This window comes from Bidens hawaiensis, unplaced genomic scaffold, assembly GCF_021521415.1.
Source record: "Bidens hawaiensis isolate Kalapana, Puna unplaced genomic scaffold, B.hawaiensis_p1.1 tig00009445_1, whole genome shotgun sequence".
NCBI classification, from domain to species: domain Eukaryota; kingdom Viridiplantae; phylum Streptophyta; class Magnoliopsida; order Asterales; family Asteraceae; genus Bidens; species Bidens hawaiensis.
In genome coordinates, this window is record NW_027491700.1 from 464,993 (window position 1) to 480,167 (window position 15,175).

General features: G+C 34.6%; 1 pseudogene; it reads left to right on the forward strand.

Annotated features, from left to right (window-relative positions):
• Window positions 1-717: 717 nt before the first annotated feature.
• On the forward strand, window positions 718-1,856 carry LOC143532417 (epidermis-specific secreted glycoprotein EP1 pseudogene; annotated as a pseudogene).
• Window positions 1,857-15,175: the final 13,319 nt, after the last annotated feature.

Consider the following 15,175-nt stretch of genomic DNA (forward strand, 5'->3'; position numbering starts at 1 on the left):
TGATTTTTTAATTTAAATAATATATATCTTTTTTAAAATAAATAATATATTAACTTTTAGTATATCCTATTTTATAGGATTTTTACATCAATAATTTGGTGAATAATTTTTAATTTAATGAGATGTTATAACTCGTTTAAGAAATACTTGGGTTTGGTAAAACCAATACCCATGAATTCGGGTCAAATGCATGAGAAGTCTCCATTTAAAAATCAAGCAAATCTGGTGACTCCAAAAAAGGTGAAATGACCACATCGCGACACATATGATTTTTATGTTTTCATTTATATATATTATAGATATAGATTCTTGGATTGTTAACAAGCCAGTCAAAATCGGCTTTAGTTTTTTTTATTATTATTTAAAGTTATTTGTTCTTGATGTGTATAATGATTGATGTGTATAATGATATATTAGTTATTTATAGTTTTATACCGTCTTAATTTCTTTAGTGTAAAGATATATTCCTTCGAATGTTTAAAAAATTTATGACGAGTGCTCTAAGATAAGCACACCTAGTTGAACAATGAAACAAAACATACAACCATTTTAATATTCAAATCTAATTTTTCTTAGAAATATTGATTTTTAATGCCATTTTTTCCCCTAAAATTGGCATCTTCCTCCGACACTCTCATAGTCTCATACTACCGGCAGCTAACATCATCCCATCTATATGTACTACAATCTTCATGCTTACAAAACACACCAACACAAATGGCTTCTACCTCAACTCTCATATTATTATTCTTCTCTTTTCAACTATTTTCCTCCATTTCAGCAGTTGTGCCTGCTTCACAAACATTCACATATGTTAACCAAGGTGATTTCGGCGACTACATCGCCGAGTACAATGCAAATTATCGTACCCTTCCACCTTTTAACAACCCATTCCAACTTTGCTTCTACAACACAACCCGTTGCATATACCTTAGCTCTTAGTATGGGCACGGTTCGATCTGAATCCCTCATGCGTTGGGTTTGGGAAGCTAACCGTGGGAACCCGGTTCGTGAAAACGCTACTTTAACCCTTGTCCTTACAGATGCCAATGGACGTGTTGTCTAGCAAACGAACAGGGCCGTCTTTGAGGCATGGCAGGTTAGTCGACGGCCACATGCCCGACACCCCGCTAGGCCCGAAATTTTTTTTTCAAAAGGAAATTATATGTATTTTTATCAAAAACATTTGTATAATCAATGTTTCAACACAATTACATAACCATTAGTTTGGTCTAATGGTAAAGGGGTATGACATATAACCAATTCTAGTCTTATTTGAAACAATTTTAAGTTTATTTTTAATACAAAAGTTTTTTACACAACTTAAATCATAATCAAATAATCCCATTTATAATTAAATTGTTTAAATTCAACAAAAAGTTTCTTTTACTTAAGGCCCAAAAAAAATTTCGCCTTTGGGCCAAAATTTTTTCGTCTTTTCGAAGCCGACCTTGCAAACAAATACGGTCAACAAGGGTGTGGTCGGTTTTAAAGTGCTTCCAACCGGTAACATGGTTCGTCATGACCGTAAGGGTAATTTCTTATGGCAAAGCTATGATTCCCCAACAGATACTCTCTTGGTCGGTCAAACACTCCGGGTCGGTGGAGCAAATAAGCTCGTGAGTCGGCTTTCTGAGGTGAACAACGTTGATGGACTGTATAGTTTGGTGATGGAGCCCATAGAGTTAGCCATGCACTGTAGAAGTCCCAACTCGCCTCGACCAATGATTTACTGGTCATCTAGCGAGTGGTTCACTGTTGACAAGGGTAGTTTAGTCAATTTAACTCTCGCCTCAAACCTAGACACTGATGAAGGTTTTCTTTATAATTACTTGACATTTGATTATTTTATGTAACACCCCGGCTAAAGCGGAAACGCCTGAGTGTGACGTACAAATTGCTCAAAACACATGTGACAATATTATCATTAATTCATTCAAAGGCATCAAGTACACAAGTTAATCAAATAAACAAATACAAGGGAAACGGAACAAAACAAACATCTTCTTGTTTATTATCTAGATAGCCTAACTTCTAGTAGCTTCGTCATTTCATCCTATAATGAAAGTACCTGTAGCATATATATATATATATATATATATATATATATATATATATATAAAATAAAGTCAACTAATTGAATAGTTGGTGAGTTCACACAAGTTTTTGATATACGTACATAAAAATCATACAATTCTATGAACAAGTGTAAATGAGCAAGTAAGATCCTTTCCAACTGGGATTGTACACCAGCGTACTCAGATAAGCGCAAGTAAGGTCCTTTCCAGTTGGGATTGTGCACCAACGTACTCGGATAATGAGGCCCTTTTTCACTCATAACAACAAATGTCTAGCGCGCAAATGGGGGCGTATAATCATACTATATTGAAGTAATCCATGTGCAAGTAATTTTGAGCAAGTAATAGTAAATACACAAGTCCATGTAGCGAATTGTAGTTTGTAAATAATGAATAAACGAAATTGTAATTTGGATATGATATATATGCTACCCCCAAAAGTAGTAAAATAGTAAAAAGGGGGTGTGAGAAACTCACCTTGATGTTGAAGACAAACTTGAAATAAAACCGAAAGTACGTAAATGAAATTGAAGCAATTGAACGTCACAAACTAAAATTAAAAGCATAAAAATTAATATTAACTGACGACTTATAAAAAGTAGATATTCATACAAACACTATAAGTATTTTCTAAGCGATTCCTAGAATCCTTAGTATCCAAACAATCCCACAGATTATTAAAAGTTTGACCAAAGTTTGACTTTCCGTTGACTTTGACCAAAAGGTCCAAGTTGTTGACCGTTGACTAAAAATATTGACCGTTGACCAAAATATTGAACGTTGACCCTAAATGTTGACTGACGACCCGTTGGTGACTTTTGACCAATTATCTAGACTTAAAATAGTCATAAGATATTCATAGTCGCAACCTAATAATCGATCATGAAATTTGCAGTTAATCATTTTTCATGCAACCCTATGACCAAGTCATACTTTTACAAATTTCATTTCTTATAAGTAAGACCAAGCATTTAGTCAAATAATTTCAAGTTGACCGATAAAGTCAAATTCCAATATAACACAACAATCTTTGTACAAACTACAACTATATTTACCAAACAGCATGCTGGATAAATTTGGGCAGGTTTTAAGTCACCAAAACCTATTTTTATAACCAGTCAAAACATGCAAATAATTTACCAAATAATTCCCATAGATACTTTCAAATATTAGGAACAACATAAAATTTTCTTGTAATATTTCAACACTTACAAACATGATAAAAATTCATACACTACAGCAACCTATTTTCAGCTACCTTATCAGCACAACAGAATATAAATATTTGCTAAAATTTCCATATATATCCAATTGATGCAAGACCAATTGGATTGGATTCCTAATTCAATTTATAACATTCTAGAAGTATAATAACACCCATATCTATTTTCAATCTCAAGTTATTTTCAGCTACCTTATCAGCACAACAGAATATAAATATTTGCTAAAATTTCCATATATATCCAATTGATGCAAGACCAATTGGATTGGATTCCTAATTCAATTTATAACATTCTAGAAGTATAATAACACCCATATCTATTTCAATCTCAAGTTATACAATTTACAACACAGCTCAGAAAATTTCTCTTTCAATCAGGATTGCAACCCGATTTTGTAAATTAATAAAAACTAGTCAAAAAAAGTCCAAAAATTATGATTCTTGACTTTTTGAAAACTAGATTTAAAGTAATTAATCATAGTATCACAAATCAATCAGAAACACCAACATATCATCAAGTTACACAATATACAATCTAAAACACAGAATCTGTCAACAAGAAGATTCAAACCAAAAGTCAAAAAAATCATGATTCTTATATCCTTATGATCTTTAATCATCAAGGAACCATTTTGTATAACCAATTTCATGTATTTCATTACTTTACTGATTTATAAAATAATATTTATGTACAAAAGGTTTCCAAATTTTCCTTTATGACAAGACACATAATTTCTTTTAAAACCATCAACTTAATCATCTTTTTATTTCTTATGATTACATGTGTTTGGATACTCAATCCCACAATTCCAAATCAAAGAAACATAAACAAAATATATATTAACCATGCTTACTTACTTGCTTGATCAATGCTATATCACTATTTGTTCCAAGAATCACCCAACTTGATTATGATATTTTGAGAGTGTTTTAGAAAAATAAAATGTATGTGTGTGTGATGTGATATGGACGGCCAAAAGGAAGAAAAAGAAAACTTATAAACTTAATTGTTATTTACTCATCATTAACACAATCATTAAGACATAATTAATTTTATTAAACTTTAGGTTATGTCAGTTTTTATTACATGTGACATGTTACATTCTATTATAAACATTTTCTAGTAACCATATGTTGTGTACTAGTCTTTTTGTTACTTGTCATGTAATATATCATAGGTCATGTTATTTTAATTATTCACTTCTCCTACAACATATAAGTATACAACAACTAATCATGTAGCATGTAACACAATTTCACCCACCACATATAATACATGTAACATATCATGTGTGACAAATTTATTATAACATATCATATATAATAACACGTGTGACAAGTTTATTATTCTAGTTATCAATAACTAGTTACTCTCACTTAGGTCACCAACGACACCACTGACTCAATGTATGCATACATGACACTATATGCATGGGAGTTCATTAACTTAGTTAACAGAAATAACTGGGTGTATTGACACAGTCAACATGATTTAACTGAAAATGCCAGGTATCACATCGGGGATTAGAAATGTTGAATGTATATTTTATTATTGAGTTGGATATTATAATATGTTTTATACATATATTTGTAAATAAAAAACGAAAATTTAAAACGGGTCGGATTTTTCGGGTTTGAAAAGTAACGAATGTTACAATTTACAACAAAGTCATCTTCAAATCGCAAGATGGAAAATTCACGATATAGCAACACGTTATCGTATCTTCGATTAGGGACAGACGAAAACTTAGATTCTACACGTATAACCCGAATGTACAAGATGTCGCTTGGGAGTTGGTTTATACATTTCTCGATCGTGATTGGTTAAAGTTATACACTTCAAGGTGTTAAACATATTTTTTAATTTTGTTTTTGTGTTTTGTTTTCATTGGTGATTAATAGGTTTGTAATTGTTTGTATATTTATTTAACATAAAGGAGCGGAAGTGCTTTAATGGAAAACCGGAAGGATGGCTGCTGTTGCTGTTGATCGAAGATCTCATTTAATTGCATAATTTTTCTTGTTGATCATTTGGTTCAAGCCTGGTTATGTTTCCTATTAGTTGTCAAGATAGTTTTAAGGTAGGTTTGAAATTGTTTCCTGAGTTCTTGTAAGATTTGTTTATCATGTAGTTAATATTTGTATAAAACAAGCTTTTAAGTGAGACATCAAGCACGTAAGAAAAGAAGTAAAAATTTCTGACATGTCACCAAGTCAGCATATTTTGTCCAATAATTTGATCATATGACCTTAAAACCAAAAGTTTTGAAACTGGCTACCTAGCTAAAATCACAATTTCAAAAGATGATGATTTCTAGCTAAAAATTAGTTTATACCCGCAAATCTAAAAATGGGATTTTTATTATTATTTTTTTTAATATAAATAGCCCTAATATTGATAAATAGAATGACCGCTATGATGTATCTTTTTATGGTAACTTGTTTCTGGCGGCCTAAATGTGTGTGCAAGGGTGTCACCAATAGGGTTGTCAATTTATGACACGGACATGTTAACACGACACGGCACGAGTTTTAAATGTCTTAAACAAATCGACCTGTTTAAGACATGTTTAAATTCGTGTTCTAACAAGTTAAAGACCATTTAACCTGTTAGTAACATGTATAGATATTTATTTTAAAAAATATCAAATCAAAACCCTAGATTTAAATCCAGTTGACCACGGAGCGTGTTTTGCAAAACACAGCCCGTGTTTTTAATCCTATTATGCAAATGTCAAGATTCGAACTTGCGATTTAACCCGGTTCTTTAAGAAATATCATCCGGGTTTGATTTTATTGTTTGGAGTATCCAAGACCCGAACCCGAATTATTTTTCCCCCAACAAACTCCCTTAAACCTAAGTACAAATCAATCTATCAAATCAAAACCCGAGATTTAAACAATTGACCCATCTATTTCCTTGGTTTTGACCCGATTTATCAACAGTTGGTCAGATTTGGGTTTACTTTAGACCTAGAATGATGAATTTGAACAACATAATCACCGAATTAACATACCTCTTGTTGGAAATCGAAGATTTAAAGTGGAGAATTGGATATTAGGTTAGGGGCGCCGATTTTCGAAAGTAGGCGGAGTGTTTTAGGGTTAAGTGTGGGGATTATGATATTTTAATTAAAATCTCATAACTGCACTGTAGAGTGGGGTGCGGCCCCGTGCTTCATGAAGCACGGCCCCGTGCTGCATGTCATAGTCAGGTTTCTTCTTGTTTGTTGTTTGTTTAACGAGTTGGTTCGTCTTTAACTAATTTCTTTGATTAAGGTTAAAGTAAAATAAAACGTCCTCATAGATTTCATTAACTTCTTGAACATTAAAAAGAAAATTAAAACAAAATTCCCGAACATTAATTCTTAAAACACTAAACTATCTTAAACAAGAGTAAATCCTAACAAGACATGACAAGGCCTGAACTACTAACGACCACCATTCCCGAACAATTCTTGAATGTGTGGTGGGGCTCTCTTGGCTTCCAAGAGCTCAGAAAGCTTTTTTTCGAGCTTCCCGATTTCTCGGTTAAGATAGTTAAGCTTGAAATTCACATATTTGTTGTGACTTTCAACAATGTGGAAATTTTCGAACCTTACAAGTTCAACCTTGTTTGTCAACTCGATCAAGCGAGCTTCAATTTGGATGTTACTTTCGACCTGGTCTCTTACAATGTTTTGAAGCCTAATGATTTCTTCCTCAAGGTGTGAGGAAGAATCACCATACTTGCATTTCCTCACTAATTTCCACTCCATTCTTTTGTTTTCCATTTCAGTAACTTTTAGTTTGGTATGAATGGAATAGTGAGATTTTCATGCATTATATAGAGACTGGAACGTCGAACACGGCCCCGTGCTTGGTGAAGTACGGCCCTGTGCCTCTATGAGAATAAATGTTTCTGATTCAGAGAATTGTATGGAGTCAGCGCGTATCATGCTGAAGATTCTAAGGTGACCATGGCCCCGTGTAAGATGAGGCACGACCCGTGCTTTTTGTCACTGAAATATTTTCTTTGATATTTCAGCAAAACGCGAGAACAAGAATTTTCGGAATGATGTGTAAGATGTTAATCGAACATTTTGAACGTCTTAAAATTACTTTTCATTAATTAAAAGATTCTTAAACACATTTTCGGGATATGCCCGATTTTCTTGAAACATGAAATTTAATCGGGTTAAGCCCGTAAGTCCTAAACTTTATGCCTATTGCACTTGATTACACATGAAAACATAAAGATGAATGTCTCTAAATTCCACCGAAAGGTTCTCCTCCATTGAATGGCCCGGGTGGAGGAAAGTATGTGAAACGAAGGACTTGAAACTGAAGTTGTTCGTTGATGTCCCATAGTTCCATTTTCATGCTTTCCACCAACTCGGTGAGTTGTATGAAGCGCATCTCTGCAAGGAGATTCATTTCGGTGAGTTCCTTAACAAGCTCTTGAAGTTTCATGAGTAGCTCGGTTTTGGAAATGTGTTGGGTTTAGTTTCTCGGTTGGCGAGGAACATGAATTTCGTTATTCATTTCATTAGGCATTTTGATTTCTCAGGGGATAGTGTTTGTGTTTGGTTTGGTGCAAGAAATGCATTGGCAAGAGGTGCAATTTATAGTGAAGCAGTTGTTAGGCACGGCCCCGTGCTTTTGGTACTACAATTCTGACTGAGATATTTGCAACAAAGATTCCGGCCCGCATTTTGTGGCACGGGACCGTGCTTTTAGAGGCACGCACCCGTGTTTGAGACACTATTTTTTTTCAAAGAGAAATGTATATATACAAGACCTGGTTTAATGAGGGTCTTGGCCAGACCCTATTTCCATTATGTTCATTGGTTTTGATGGAGGATTATTACCTCCGAGACATCTTCGAATGGTCCATCGATGTATGGTTTTAATCTATGTCCATTAACTTTGAATTTGTGGCCGTCAGAATTTGAAATCTTGACTGTCCCACAATCGAAAACTATTTCTACTATGTATGGACCTGTCCAACGAGACTTTAGTTTTCCTGGAAAGAGACGTGAGTGTGTGTTATATAACAGTACCCGATCGCCAACTTGAAACGTTTTATTTCCTTTCAAATGGGTGTCGTGTAAACGTTTAGTGTTTTCTTTGTAAGACCAGGAGTTTTCATAGGTCAATGCTCTTAGTTTTTCTAGCTCGTGAATTTGATCTTCCCGATTTTTACCGGTAGACTTTAGATCGAAATTTATTGCTCTAAGAGCCCAGTAAGCTTTGTGCTTTAGCTCTACGGGTAGATGACATGCTTTTCCATAAACAAGTTTGAAGGGTGTTTTTTCTATGGGGTTTTGTAGGCTGTTCTAAAGGCCCACAAAGCATCATCTAATTTTTCTACTCAATTCTTGCGATTCATTCTTATAATTCTTTCTAAGACCCTTTTTATTCCCCGATTCGAGACTTCTAGGTGCCCACTAGTCTGCAAATGGTATGGTGTTGCCAAACGGTGGTGAACTCCATATCGTGCTAAGACTTTTTCCATCAACGCATTGCAGAAGTGGGCACCTCTATCGCTGATTAGGGCTTTTGGAGTGCCGAATCGTGAAAATAACCTTTTCAGTAATCGTGCAACTACTCAAGCATCGTTAGTGGGAATAGCTTGTGCTTCCATCCATTTAGACACGTAGTCGACTGCTACGAGGATGCACTTATTCATGAATGAGTTAGGAAATGGGCCCATGAAATCTATTCTCCATACATCAAAGACTTCACATATTTGAATGCCTTTTTGAGTCATCTCATTCTTGGCTGAGATGTTTCCGGCTCTTTGACAAGCATCACATTCTTGGATCAAAGCATGTGTGTCTTTATATATGGTAGGCCAGAAAAATCCTACGTCAAACACTTTTCTAACCGTGGTGGCGGTACTGTGGTGTCCACCAGTTGGTCATTCATTGCAGTGTTTGAGAATATCTAAGGCTTCCTTTCCTGATACACACCTACGATTAACCTGATCGGTACTTATTCTAAACAAGTAAGGGTCTTCCCAGAAATTGAATTTAAGGTCGGAGAAAAAATTCTTACGTTGTTGATGAGTTAGCCATTTTCTTAGGATTCTGTAAGCTAGATAGTTTGCGAAATCGGCAAACCAGGAACTTTCGTCCTCCTCTTTCATGAATGTTTGGATATGCATGATAACTTCATGTGGAAAGTTATCATCGATAATTTCCTCGTGATGTTCTTCTGAAGCTGGTCATTCTAAGCGTGAAAGATTGTCTACGGCTGCATTCTCTGCTCATTTCTTGTCCTTGACTTCTATGTCGAATTCTTGGAGTATTAGAATCCATCGGATAAGTATGGGTTTGGCATCTTGCTTGTTGAAGAGGTATCGTATGGCGGCATGGTCGGTGTAAACTATGATTTTGAAAAGAATTAGGTAGGATCTAAATTTTGTAAGTCAAAAACTACTCCTAATAACTCTTTTATTGTTGTAGTGTAATTTAAAGTTTCTAAAGACTTTTCGGCTTTTGCTACAAAATCAGTATGTTTAAAGTTTAAATCTTTGTTATTGTTCGGGGGGGTTTTTCAAAATCATCGTTATATTGTTTTTTGGGGCTCTTCGAAATTTTATTGTCTGGTAAAAGTTTATTTTGTATTTTGTATATATCTTTATCACATTGAATTCAATTTGGATTATTTATTTCATGATCAGTTTATTATTCTAACTTTACCTGTTAATCTGTTATGTTATATAATAAATTCCTCAAGGAATTGAATGTTAGCTTGAAAGTTAAGATCAAGTTAAAAAGAAAAAAATACGGAAGATGAATTACTTGAGACGAAGATGTAGAGAGAAGTCTTGTTTTTTTTTTAATTGAGTGGTGGTGGTGGGACTTTGGAAATCTCTAACATAGCAAGCCATAAAGTTTTTGTTTTTATATATATATTTTTTCTCTTTATCACTTCGTTAGTTTAGTATTGATTTCTTCTAATTTTTTGTTTAAGAAACATTTTTAATCATGTGAACATGTTTCTTTAAAACATATTTCGTAAAAAGAAACTAAACCAATTGTTACCATTGTTTAAAAAAATCATAATCAAGGGGTCGGTGGGGATCAGTGGCTGAACTTGAGAAGAAATTGTGGTGGTGGTGTTTAAAACGTCGCCTAAATACTATTTTTGAAAAAAACATATGTTCGTATATAAATTGTTTGAAAAACATATGTTTTTAAATACCCTACCATAGCTTTGCTATCGATGGGATTTACTGAGTACGATGATGATACGATGATGATGTTCGAAAAACTGGTATGTAAAATGTTTGTAAAACAAAATGTCATAAGCTCTATTAACCATTTAATATGTGGAGTCTTAAAAATATTTGAAAAACATACGTTTAATTGGGAATATTAAATTAAGAGGGGTTGAATGTTGAATTAAATTAAGAGAGGTTGAATGTTGAATTAAACCCTCTTAATTTAATATACCCAATTAAACATATGTTGAATGGTAGTGTATTAGAGTTAAAATTCAACTACTTGTAATTTCTAATATATGATTTACAAACATTTTACATATAAATTAATGCAATATTCCCAGTTAAACATATGATTTTCGAACATATGTTTTCCGAATATTTTACATACAAATTAATTCAACATTCAAAATAAAACATATGTATTCCGAACATTTTACATACAATTTTTTTTAAGTACAACAAATGTGTAATATAATAAGAATACTAAAAATGAAAATATCCTTGAACTAAAAACAAAAACAATTGTAATCTAAATCTATCTCGCAAACAATCCTAAAATTGGATACTCACCCGTGTTCTTTGTATGCTTTTGGATCTCGCTTTATTTGTTTCTTGGAATTTCCCAACGCCGTAAACTTATTCACCTTGTTACTATGGTTACAAACTAACAAACCTAATAATTAGTTTACCTATACATAAATCAATACTAAAATACACTTATATGAATTCTTAATAATAAAAAGAAGAAAAAATATAAAAACAAATATACAATCGTTAGATCTTGAAAACGAAAAGAAAAAGAAAAAAACATCATATCTTAAAATATACATTAAAGATCTATCAAGAGTGAAACATTTTCATAAATGGTATCTTTATAAAAGTTGTTTTAAAAATGGTATGGTTTTAAAATATGGTTACAAAAATGGTGTAAATGTTGTTTGAAACCACGGTTTGGGTATTTTGCTATATATGTGTCAGATGAGTATTTCAAAAAGTAATAATTTTGATTTAGATAAAGCAAGTTGTTGTTTGAAACCACGGATTGAATAAAAAATAAAACCTAATACCACTTTCAATTGTGTGGTGGTTTTGTTGTCAAGCCTTGGTTTGAAACCACAGTTTGATCTTTTTTTTAATGTTGATAAGTATATATGTGTACACGTTTTTTTTCGGTCAATACATGATTTCCACCAAGGTTTGGTTTCTTTTCTTATTTTCTTTCTTTAGTATATTTAGGATGTTCTAGCTTATTTTATTTTTTCTTCTTTGAGATGACATTTCACTATTTGTTCAGCGTGACGATCAAAGATTCTTAAAATGCATTAGACGTAAACCTATATAGGAGATCTTCATGGCACCACATATGGTAAAAAAAAAAGTTCGAATTTTACTCAGCATTTAAAAAAAACTAATAAAAGTTAAGATCAAACTGTGGTTTCAAACCACGGATTGACTTACAAAACCACCACATTAACACGAAAAGTGGTATTAGGTTACTACTTTTATACAATCCGTGGTTTGAAACCACAGCTTGCCTTAGTTTTATAAAAAATATTATTTTATGAACTTTCCGTCTGACACATTTAGAAAAATACTCAACCCATGGTTTCAAACCACAGTTACACCATTTTTATCACATCACTCAAAACCATACCATTTTTTAAACAACTTGGTGAAAAGGGAAAAAAAAAAGAAAACAAAACAAAAAACTAAAATAAAGAAACAAATCTTGAATGCACACCGTCGGTGTGGTTGTCACACCCCCAACCTACGACGGAAATGCCGTGCGTGGACTGATTGTCACAGCTCGCAAGGTTACTATCATGCAAATATTAAAATTTAAATATCTATTTATTTAATTCAAATAACATCATTATTCATTACAAAAGAAAATCCAAAGTAAACAAACATCAAACAATTCAAATTTATAATCTTGAAATAAAATCTTCTAGCATAGTCCTTAAACAAGTCTTTTAAGTCCATACACTTCAAATTAAACGATGACCTGCATATGCGTTGAAAATAATATAGTTTGTCAACACGAGGTTGAGTGAGCAACACACCAGTTCAGTTATACATATATAATAAAATACATAGCTGCAACGAGTCAAATGAGATTAACAAATCAACCAATGAGCAAATAAAATGAGATGTCGAAAAGCACAAAGCTAAATCGACTAGCGTATGATCATACTATTTTCTGAGATTATGCTGGACCTCTCCGAATGCGGTTCACATTGAGCACATAAACATATAGCAAGTATGGCTGTAGGTTCCCAGCCGGATCTATGCAGGAGTATCTCGTAACACGAGGGTGCGGAATCCCCAAGTATACGATACGAGTGTCGAGATGCTTAATACGTTGAATATAGGTAAAACACACGAGAATATAAGATGATACTTGATATATTGCTAGAACAAACACGTGATTCAAAGAATCACAAAAAACCAATCGTTAAAAACTTAACCAAAACAGCCGAAGTTAAGGATTTATAAAGCTCGACAACTTCGCCTAACATACTAGGCGAAGTTGTCTTAACTTCGCTGACATCAAGTTCGCCTAAAACAAGGGCGAACATATAATAACATGTTCAACACAAAACAAACAGTTTAAACGATTACAGACACAAATAAACACGAAATATTGAATTACTGGCATCATGCACCAACAGACTCCCCCTTGGCAGTAGCTTCATATCTCTATCTTCTTTCTCGTGTCTTGTAATCCAATAATCTCGTACCACTCGTCTTCAAGCATGAACGCCCTGTCTTACACAGAAAGAGACCACCCTCTGGTACTTCTTAGCTTCATCCTTCCACGCAGGAATATAAAAAATCTTCTTATCATTAAGTACCTGCAAATCAGCTTGAGACAAATTAACCAAGTGCATGGGATCATACACTCTCAGGATCTCCTGTTCATCCTCATCTTCCATAACAGTTTCAGCAGTCTGACAGTCAACATACCACCACTTGAGATCCTTCAACACATCTTTGGGCATCATCTTCATCGGAACCTCTTTCAAACACCTAATTGGCTTGTATTTCTTCACCATTCAAGGCTTACCATCAGCCCTCATGCCTCTTTCCTTGTCTTCGACTAACTTCCCTTTCTGTGGCTTCAGCAACTCAAACTTTTTCTCTTTCACACTTTCTTTCCACACAATACTTCCAACCCACCTTGCAAAGTTGTCATCGCTTCGATTAATCAATCTCAAATGTTCCAAATCTTTCACCTCACAATCAGGCAAGGTGTTAAGCGATCTCAAAGTCTTCTTAAAATACTGAATCCCATCGTAACGCTTTATCACAAACAACTTCAACTGTTCGTCATACAACCAGCAAATGATTCCTTTCTTTGACTCAGCGTAGCCCTTGATATTGTAACACTTCTTAAACATTGTTGGTACCGCAAGCTTCTTTGTCTTGAAGAACCACTAAACACAGCCTTTTTTCCATCTTGGCTGTTCTTCCCACTCAGGCTCGTCTGGCACATTTTCATCTTGACTCTGGTTCACCTCATCAATACTTGGAATATCATGCTCTACACCATCATCAACTACTCCCCTTCTTCCAACTCACTATCAATCTCTATCTGTTCCCCAATATTTTCAATCTCTTCCGCCGTTAATACATCATTAACTGACTCATCATCATCATTTCCCAACACTTCCTCATCATCTAAAACCACCACATTCTCACCACATGTACTGCCTGACGGACCAGCAGACTCCCCCTGAGATATGGAAGTCCCAAGATTTTGTTCAGTTCTTGGCAACTCACCACCTGCATCTTTCGAAGCATTGGGATCATCGTCTTTGTCTTGCCTCTTCTTAGTTCTCAATTCATCACCCTTGCAGCTCGTCTCCCCCTGAGATGCTAAGAACTGTTTAAGAGCATCAAATAGTTTACCGTGTTCAACGAGGAGTGATGATTGTATCTGATTTTCTGCCACCAGTCGCTGAATAGCTTGTGTCTGGATGAGGTTGATTCGTGATTGTTCAGCAACTACCCGTTCAAGAGTCGCAATCCTTTCCGAGTCAGACATAGTAGAATCAAAATCAAACCGCATGTGAGAAATATCTGAGCATACGGCGGTGGAATTCCCAAACTAGCTGGAATATCAGAGGTAGGCTGAAAAGTAACCGTGGGTGGTATGGAGACAGGTAACCCCGCAGTAGCAACCAACGTCGACTCAACAAATCTAGCAACAACCTCGGATGGAGTAAGAGTAGGAGGCGGTAAGGAAACTATCTCCGGTGCTGTAAACTGAAACGTGGTTGGAGGAGTACCAAATTATGACGACGTGGTCACCAAGGGAACACTTGTGGTGATCGGCAGTGTGACAGTAGAAGCAGCAGGTAACATAGTCATACAGGACAACGATGGTGGGGAAAAACGAACAACCCTTGAACTTTCACCAACTCTAGAACTTTCACCAACCCTTTCCTTCTTTGATCGTCGTACCAGACGATATAGATCCTCCTCATAATCTGATTCACTGTCATCTGAGTCTTTCTTTCGCTTGCCATGAATCCTTTCTTGTCTGGCAAGGATTTGTTGTGCTTCAACGATATCGTTAGTAGATGAGTCAGAGTCAGTTCTCTCAGAATCCGCCACAGATGTAGCGACCATGGAAACATTTACACCAGACGCCTCAGC